This window comes from Nomascus leucogenys, chromosome 3 (assembly GCF_006542625.1).
Source record: "Nomascus leucogenys isolate Asia chromosome 3, Asia_NLE_v1, whole genome shotgun sequence".
In the NCBI taxonomy this organism is placed as follows: Eukaryota; Metazoa; Chordata; class Mammalia; order Primates; family Hylobatidae; genus Nomascus; species Nomascus leucogenys.
This window is the reverse complement of record NC_044383.1, coordinates 134,598,925-134,605,277: the sequence shown is the minus strand read 5'-3', so window position 1 is coordinate 134,605,277 and position 6,353 is coordinate 134,598,925. Positions and strand designations below refer to the sequence as shown.

Genomic DNA, 6,353 nt, shown 5'->3' with positions numbered 1-6,353 from the left:
TTTGCGTGTTTTTTTTTAAGTGGAGTCCTTATTTAATGGGAGGAATGGGCCCTCCTAGCTCCCTGCTTCCACAGCCCCGGGATAGACTTCGCCGCCTGTGGAGTCATCACACCACGCTGTCATTACTGCCCACGTCAATGTTCTCCTCCCTGGACTGAGCTCCCAGGGAGCGAGAATGGGCATGCTGCATCATTTCTACCCCACCAACCAGCGCAGCGCCTCCTCCGTGCCAGGGCTCCACAGGTATTTGTTGGATGAAGAGTACACAACAAGAAAGTTAACGCCAGCACCTTTTTTTTTTTTCCTTTTTCAGGAGGCTACCCCAAAGGAGAGTGGAACTGAACAAAAAAGGAATGTGTAGCCTGGGGGCTTTAGGTCTGTGCTCCAGCCTGTGCCTGCCAGCCTTGGCCACTCTGCCCTAACTTCTAGTTCTGCCTTCTGGGATGTTGCTTTACATAAGCAGGATAGGGCAGGTATATATATATACACATATATATTATATTTATAGTAATATTATATGTTATATAATATATATTATATATGTTATATTATATGTTATATAATATATAAATGTTATATTAATTATTATATAATATAATATATAATAAAATTATATAATATATAACATAATCATATAATTAATATGTTTACATTGTATATATTATATATGCACACATGCATATAAAATATAAAATATAAGTATATTATAGGTAATATAATTATATATAACATAAAATTTTATATATATAAAATATGTGTGTATATATGCATATATGCATATATATGTATATATTATACGTATGTTGTATATATGCACATATGTATACGTATATATATACACACATATATGTATATATGTATATATACATATATATACGTATATATACATATATATACACACACATATATATATATGTATATATACACACAGATTTTTTTACCCCCTCTGGAGAACTGTAATACACAAGTGCTTCTTTATTACCACGCTAAAAACCAAGATCTAGCAGTGGGTTCAATAGCTACATCATTTCTAAGTAGTGATAAGTACAAATAACATCGTGAGCTATCTGTAGCCACTCTGAAATGATATGAAAATTTCAGTGTTTTGAACACTTCCGCTTCTGGTTTATTTATTTATTTTTGAGACAGAGTCTCACTCTGTTGCTCAGGTTGGAGTGCCATGGCATGATCTCAGCTCACTGCAGACTCTGCCTCCTGGGTTCAAACTATCCTCCCATCTCAGCCTCTCAAGTAGCTGTGTAGCTGGGATTACAGGCATGAACCATCACAACCAGCTATTTTTTGTATTTTAGTAGAGAGGGGGTTTTGCCATGTTGGCCAGGCAGGTCTCGAACCCCTGGCCTCAAGCCATCTGCCTGCCTCGGCCTCCTATAGTGCTGAGATTACAGGTGTGAGCCACCATGCCCAGCCCATTTTCGGTTCTTTATTCCAGAAGTTGCTGGCTGAGGTAGCGTGTGGGTCAGTGTGCTTTCTGTGGGATTCCACCATGGTGTACCACGGCCAGGGCCAGAAAGTGCAGAAGGTTATGGTGCAGCCCATCAACCTCATCTTCAGATACTTACAAAATAGACCCTGGATTCAGGTGTGGGTCTATGAGCAAGTGAATCTGTGGACAGGAAGCTTTATCATTGGTTTTGATGAGTGTAAGAACCTTGTATTAGATGATGCAGAAGAGATTCATTCTAAAACAAAGTCAAGGAAACAACTGGGTCGGATCATGCTAAAAGGAGATACTATTACTCTGCTACAAAGTGTCTCCAACTTGAGATGATCAATTAAGTGAGAAATTGTTGAGAAAGATACACTTTGTTTTTTAGATATCCTTTATCTGATATGAACATTTATTCCCATTGTTTTGATTACCCTTTTATCATTACAAGATGACAATAAATGCTGTAGGATTGTTTGAATTGAAAAGAAAGAAAGAGAGAAAGAAGGAAAGGAAGAAAGGAGGAAAGAAGAAAGAAGAAAGAAAGGAAGGAAGAGAAAGAGGGAGGAAAGAAAGAAAGAAAGAAAAGAAAGGAAAGAAAGAAAAACCTGTGGTTTGTATGGGTGATGTCACAGATAGTGCTAATACTGGCAATTGTTGCTTACATTCAGAATTAAAGAAAATGCTAAATTGCAGTCAGAAGTTAGTTGGAAGGAAAAAACATGATAAAATTCTTCTATTCACGTTTGTGGACCCCTGAGTTAAGAATCTCTGTGCAAGAGGCAGTTCCAGCATTAGCAAAGAGGTTGACCAAGATTTCACCACATATCAGGCTGGTATTTTTGAGGTTCGCACCAGGGAAACTAATTACCTAAACACAAGTGTCAGCCATTTCTATGTCCTTTATATGCATCAAATACTGTTCTGGAACAGAGGCACCTTTAGATGCCTCTCTAGATGACCCACTGAAAGGCCTCTGCCACTCCTCTTGTTTCTCCCCTGCCATAATTGCTGCCTCCTGCATGAGGAAGCAAACAAAACACAAATGCATGTGGTCTGAAATGTGAGGAAGAGGAAGGTTCCTGGCTTTACAATGCTTGCTCACATGAAAACACAATCATGTACTTCATAATTCTTGGTGGAAGGGTCGTGTGGTTCTGCCCACGCCTTCGCCAAGTGAGTCAGTCAAAGAGGAAATGCTTGTGCATTTGCATGGGTGGTGCTGGGCAGGATAACTGACCCACTGACCACTGGTGAGGATAAAGACATGGCTGACTTCCTTCACTGTGTTGCACAGCTTGTAAAGCAACGTCCCAGAAGACAGAACTAGAAGTTAGGGCAGAGTGGCCAAGGCTGGCAGACACAGGCTGGAGCACACACCTGAAGTCCCCAGGCTGCACATTCCTTTTTTGCTCAATTCCGCTCTCCTTTGGGGTAGCCTCCTGGAAAAGGAAAAAAAAAAAAGAAAAAAGGTGCTGGCTTACTTTCTTGTTGTGTACTCTTCATCCAACAAATACCTGTGGAGCCCTGGCACGGAGGAGGCGCTGCGCTGGTTTGTGGGGTAGAAATGATGCAGCATGCTAATTCTCCCTCCCTGGGAGCTCAGTCCAGTGGGGAGAACATCGACATGGGTAGTAATGACAGTGTGGTGTGATGACTCCATAGATTGCAAAGTCTATCCCGGGGCTGTGGAAGCAGGGAGCTAGGAGGGCCCATTCCTCCCATTAAATAAGGACTCTGCTTTTTAAAAAATGACATGCAAAATGCTTTAATATTAAAATGAAACCCTGTCTAAACTTTGAGTTATTTTTCTTTTTAGGAATTTTATCTTGTACAGAAACATAACCAACAAATACTTAGCCAGGAAGAAAGAAAGGAGACACAGAATGACCTGTCATCACCCTGGAGAAAGCACTCAGTTTCCACCGCCTCTCACTTCCAAGACACCTTTTTGTCCAGCCCCACTCCCTGCCAAAGTCAATAAAAACACCAAGAAGTCAAAAATAAGGATAAAACAGTCTATAAAATTCCATAAAGCAACTAAATTTGAAGACAAATTCTGGTTGCCATCCCTTAGAAGTGAGTGAGTTAGTATCTGGCGATGAATGAAGGAAACCGTGACAGAAGCTCAGACCTCTGAGACGGCACTCAGCACAGCCTCTGCCCGCATGGTTTAGCAAGTGCTAGAAGCAGGGCCAAGGCCAGTGTGGCTTAGCATTCTGCTCCCTGGGGAAAGAAATCAGGCCGAGAGAGATCGCAGGGCTCAGCGTTTGGGTGAAATGTGGAGATCTTTCCACTAAGGTTGATGGAGGGACAGCCTCTTACATGTCTTCTCCATGACCACCCATTGTTTTTTCTGGGTGGAAAAATAGGGGAGGGAAGCTTGAGTTGATAACCTGGACGCTAGCACAAGTGGCCACCTGCATGGCAACCAAGTAGTTATCACATTTCTGAGAGCAGCTTTGGGAAAGTAACGGGTGCTAGCAACGCCACCTCTCTTTTTCTCTGCCAAATATGAGAGTAAATTAATTGTCCAATTTGTACATTTTTAGAGTGTTATGATAGAAACCAGTCCATCCAGTTTTCCACCATTGGGCATATATTTGGCCTCATCTGGCTGTGCCTGAAGAAAAAGTTTGATTTCTTGGTTTGTGAAAATCATTCTTTACATACCTTTTGAAAAGATTCCCACAAGGAACGCTATGCATTTTCTCCAATTTTGGAGGGGAAAAATATCTGCAAGGAAAATTTGAGTATTTGTAACATCCTCCACGATCTGACCAGCATGAACCCCTCATCAAACATTCTTTTGTGGGCTACTCCCTTAAACCTCAAAGCCAGCAGGGGAGGAACCCTAGGGAGGGAGAATGGGAGGTCCCCAATGGCTCGGGCAACCACAGTCTCCATCTGTCCTGACAGCGCAGAGAAATACTACCATGGGCCTCAGCAAAGCCCAATTCCATACGTTTGGATCTGGGACTAACTAGGAAGTGCCTAGGTGCCAGAGTAAATGAGCTTCCTCCCTGGGGTGGTGCCAAGGCCTGAATTTAGACCACAGCTGAAAGGGCCCTTGGAAAACTTGTGGAAAGCTCCCCTAGGAAGATGGAAGAACGCACACACTGTCTCTGTGTCCAGCACTGAATCTGCTCTGCAAATCACTGCCGGGCATTGCAAGAGCTGCAGCCGTCTCATGTGGAGCCTTCTTCTGGTCCCTAGGTGGACTCTGGCAGCCACTGGGGCCCTTGCAGAGGTAGTGAACCGTTCTGCAGAGACGAACTCAAACCAAGAGAAAGGATAACTTGTTTTTGGTCCAAGCTTCAGGTCCCAGATCTGGGGCAACTTAGAATGTCTCCCTCTTTATCCACCTTTCCTCCAAACCTACCATTACCCACTGCTTTTTTTTCCTTCACCTTTTAAGTTCAGGGGTACATGTGCAGGATGTGCAGTTCTGTTACACAGGTAAATGTGTGTCATGCGTGTTTCCTGCACAGGTCGCCCTTCACCTCGGTATTAAGCCCAGCGTCCATTAGTTATTCTTCCTGATGCTCTCCCTCCCCCCATTCCCCACTCTGACGGGCCTCAGTGTGTGTTCCTCCCCACCATGTGTCCATGTGTTCTCATCATTCAGCTCCCACTTTTAAGCGAGAAACACGTGGTGTTTGGTTTTCTGTTCCTGCATTAGTTTGCTGAGGATGATAATAGTTTTCAACTCCATCCGTGTCCCTGCAAAGGACATGATCTCATTCCTTTTTATGGCTGCATAGTATTCCATGGCGTACATGTATCGTATTTTCTTTACTCAGTCTATCATTGATGAGCATTGGGTTGATTCCACATCTTTTCTATTGTGAATAGTGCTGCCATGAACATACGCATGCATGTATCTTTATAACAGAATGATGTATATTCCTTTGGGTATATGCTCAGTAATGGGATTGCTTGGTCAAATGGTGTTTCTACCTCTAGATCTTTGAGGAATTGCCACAGCGTCTTCCACAATAGTTGAACTAATTACACTCCTGCCAATACCCACTGCTTCTAAAACAATCCCTTGAAATAGATTTTCACCTTGGCACATGGGATAGAAGCCAAGAGGAGCCTTATTGAGCTAGAAGAGGACTGGAATTAGCCAATGGGGAAGTGGGTGAAATGAATCTCAGAAGAGCTATTCCAGAGGACAAAGGGACAGTGAGGTCCCATCTTCTGATGTGTCCTAATGACCTTGGTGTGGAAACGCCAAACCCTATCCCTCTACCTGTCAAGAAGTGGGAGAGGTCAGCCTCCAGCCTGCCTCAGCTGTCCTGGGCTTGCCCAGGTGCCTACATGGTCTTCAGAGAGAGAGGCCTTGTCTTTCTGAGGAAGACATTCCCAGGTCTGCCGTCCCAGGCAGCTGCATGAGACAGATGGCATCCAGGCTACGATGGAAGGGAGGGGAGAGGCCAGGACCAGCGCAAAGTCCCTGACTTCCCCTGCATGGCTTCACTGAGTTCTGACCAGAGTTCCCACGGTGGGGGGAGCTTGAGCCCTTTCCGAGCTTAGAGTGTGAACTCCAACCAGCCTGGCTAAGCAGGACTTGAAGAAGCTGCCAAATGAAAAAGATCTGCTAGTTCTCCGCCTAGGTGGACACCCAGTCACCCCTGTGTAGTTTCAGGGGACCCTCCCAGTGACTCCCTTTTAAGGCAAGTAGTCACTAATTACCTGGGGACATTGTTGGTCAAGCAGATCAAAGAGGTTAGTTGTTTTCAGAGATGGGACAAACTGGAAGCTCTCAGCATTCTCTTACCTCTATTACAGGACCTTTAGACTAATGACATATTTAATTAAACAGGAGCATGTATGAGAGATAGCAACATGTCCTCCAACAGAATTTCAGCCAATCTGTCACTTTCAAATGTGGTTTTAC

General features: G+C 43.7%; 1 pseudogene; it reads left to right on the top strand.

The window, feature by feature from the left end:
• Positions 1-1,507: 1,507 nt before the first annotated feature.
• On the top strand, positions 1,508-1,926 carry LOC100593713 (annotated as a pseudogene).
• The last annotated feature ends 4,427 nt before the right edge of the window (positions 1,927-6,353 follow it).